We start from the raw sequence: 3538 nt of genomic DNA, 5'->3' as shown, positions 1-3538 counted from the left end.
TACCTGTTACCATTATCTATATATTGTTATAACCATTTCTTTAAGATTTTTCTATGTAATCATCGGCTTTGAAAAGAATTTCTAATTTGAGGTTCCCCGAACCGAGTTTCAAATGATTTCGTACCAACACTTGTATTATTTTTCCATTAACTTCTGGAGTGAATTTCATTATAAACAAAAACGTGTAGATTACATTTTGATTATTCTAGAATTGTATTTTCCTGAACGAAAAAGTGGAGTAAATGATCATAAATCTAAAAGTTAAGGAAATCAGAGCTCTATTACTGCGAATTGTGGAAAGTTTGTTTTTTCTTCCTAACTTATATGAAAATTGATGTGTACGGAATGAATACGAGTTTTATGATCTACTGGTTGAAAATGTTCGTAAGTAGAATTGTTGAGAGACTAACAAATATTAGAACCTTTAATCTTGTTTGCTTATAAACATTTTTATAACTATTGCATATTCCCTTTGTCGTTCTATGTGAGATTTAGAATAATTGAAAATAGGTATTTCCATCTTAAAAAAATCACACTCACTTGCAGCTCGGAGTCAGGAAGGCGGTGTGATACCCCTGTGCCTCGGAAAGCACATAAAGCTATTGGTCCTACACCTGATCTCTCTCCAGTCATGTCGATTCAACGTCTCACCGGACTATGTGAGTGAGGGAACAGAGAGTGCACCTGTGTATTGCGCACACACTACGCACTATATTAAGTATCTCCTGCGTAGCTGGCTGATCTCCGTTGACATTGACCGCCGTGGCCGATATTCGGCTAGGAGCTATCATTCATTCCTGTAAGATTTAAATGAAAACATTTAATATTTCTTTGTTCATATTTTCATACCATACACATAAAAATCTACATACTGCAGTTAAAGTAGGTGTGACAAATATTTTCATTTTATGGATTGGAAGGCCTCCGCAGCTCGTGATACTTCTGTCATTTAACCCTTAGTTCCGGCGATTTTGTATAACATTTGGTGTTTCTTCACATTTTTTTTCAAATATTTCTAATAAATAATAATATCAGCCCTGTATTATATATTTTCCTACTGCTGGACACAGGCCCCTTCTATTACTGAGAGGCATTATTACTTAATCCACCACGCTGGCCTAGTGTTGATTCGTAGACGTCACACACCCTCAAAATTCCTATAGAGAACTTCTCAGGTATGCAGGTTTCTCGACAGTCCGTTCTACACCCAATTAGTCTATCGCTGCTACTAATGTTTTTAAATTAATACTTAATTTAATTTAGCCTACTCAATAAACTCTGCAAAATTATTTAGAATATCACTCGCAAATATTGTTGCAATCACTGCGCAAATCCATTACTTTCGCATTTTACCCGTCAAAATATAATAAAGTAGCAGCAGTAAGTAAATAGTCGTTAAGATATGTTACTTTCATATTTGATAGATGTTTGTTGTACCAGACTGAATTATCGTTGTATTAATACTCAAGATTGTCACTGAGAATGATGTATAAAGTATGAATAAGAGTTTAAAGGCGAAGCAAATTGATCGATTAGATGATTGATTACCAGTGTAATACAACCTTACAATACTTTAATATACATTTGACATCGCATTTTTATAAAGTTGTTTAATATCGCAATCTAAGTTGAAGAATATAAATAAGTTAAGATGCTGGATAGATTAATCCTGCATCAGAAATGCATACTAAAGTTTAGTGAAGGATGCAGCTTACATATTCATAAGGTAAATACGTGCATCATTACTTTAATCAAGTAGCGTACTTGACATATAACTCAGCGCCACCTACCGCTGTTCCGCCTCCAAACACCACAAACAAATGTGCTGAGGTTTGCGCCCTTGTCACGGGCCATACGATTGCTCAATATTATATCCTAGAGCTTGGATATATTTATATGTATACTCCGGGAATTCACTGAAATAGCTCATAGATGTATTGAAACCAATTGTTAAGATTTATAATTAACTTCTTTGTCTGTATAACATCGCATTAGTATTCTGTTATGGTGTTATATATGTATAAGTAATAAATAAATAAAAAACTAAAAAAAAAACTATACTTTATCTTGTAGTCAATAACGTCTAGTCGGGTAGCAAAATGTCCAATTTCGCACTTTAACAGTAACATTATGAATATAATGCCACGCTCTTGCCCTTTTTAACTACGAGAGCACTTGATACTAGGTATAGGTGTAATAGAGGACGAACAAAGAACTCTTCTAGTCGAAGCGGTTCGAACAATGACCACCCTAGCGGGAGGTCAAGTGACTTCAAACTTAGCAATGCAGGGATTAATTCTTATAGGAGGTATTGATGCTCCGTGACATTTTAGTTAGGCTGTTAGGATGACTATTATCATTACCCTGGATTTTTTCCATTAATTCTAGGGGAAAAAGTTCAGGGTAATTATAAAAGTCATCCGATCATTTGATCGGCTACATTGCCAGGGGAATGATTGGTTGTGACAGTAGAATTACAGGCTACATTACCAGGGGAATTATTAGTTGACAGTAGAATTATGGGCTACATTGCCAGGGGAATTATTGGCAGTGGCCTTTAGGCACCGCGCAGACTCTGTTACCCGTTGTATCATTAACCAAAAATACTACACATATAGAAATAACAAAGAATTAATTTTTTTTTTACATACAATAACAAAGAATTAAAATATTTTTTTATTCATAATTAATGTTACAGTGCCTTCAAATGACTAAACCAAATAAATAATAAATGACTATTCGGTTAGCAATTAGCAATTTTATTTTATGGCCTGTAAATTATGTTCTAGATTATGCAGTGTTTATAAAATTCTAGTTCAACCACTTATTCAATTTGAATTATCTTTTTAAAGTTAGAATAAGACACACAATAAAACTGAAGCACTTCATTGAATAAATTTTTAATCAGTCTATTATAAAATTTAATATTTCAAAGTGAGCCTTTTCATTAACCCGTTGAGCTAATTACTTATACAATTAATATTAATACAAATTGCGACGGCCAATTATCATTTTACATACATTACCGGCGATTTAATGAGATTCAGCCAATTATTGCCAATAAAGCCCGCATTGGATTGCATAACAACTAGTTTATTTATGTTTTGATAGCGCACGCGCTTTAATGTTGCGGTTAATGAATTTTAAAACTGTCCCACGACCAGTTGATTATTTTATTTTATTTTATTTTATTTTATATTTATTCGGAAAACTTACAGCTAGATACTACAATATTAACAAAAATAACAATAAGAAGGCCATTTACAAGTTTTCACAAGTAGAGTAAGATATAAAAGGTAAAGGTCGGTTAATCTACATAGAAAAGAAAAAAAAAATAATTAAATTACATCTACAAATTCACCACGCTCCATACAAACTAAGCAAAAAATTTGTTAGCAAAGTTTTTCTTTAGTTGAGAGACACTGGTAGCGAATAAGTCTAAATCAAAATCACCGCAGAGTTCGTTAAAGCTCTTACATGCACGAATCGTGAAGCAGTTGTGCCTATACGCGGTGGTTACAGGGGGTGTATAGAGGAG

The sequence above is a fragment of the Manduca sexta genome, chromosome 15 (genome assembly GCF_014839805.1).
Source record: "Manduca sexta isolate Smith_Timp_Sample1 chromosome 15, JHU_Msex_v1.0, whole genome shotgun sequence".
NCBI lineage: Eukaryota > Metazoa > Arthropoda > Insecta > Lepidoptera > Sphingidae > Manduca > Manduca sexta.
The sequence above is the reverse complement of the archived record's forward strand: the minus strand, read 5'-3'. Positions refer to the sequence as shown.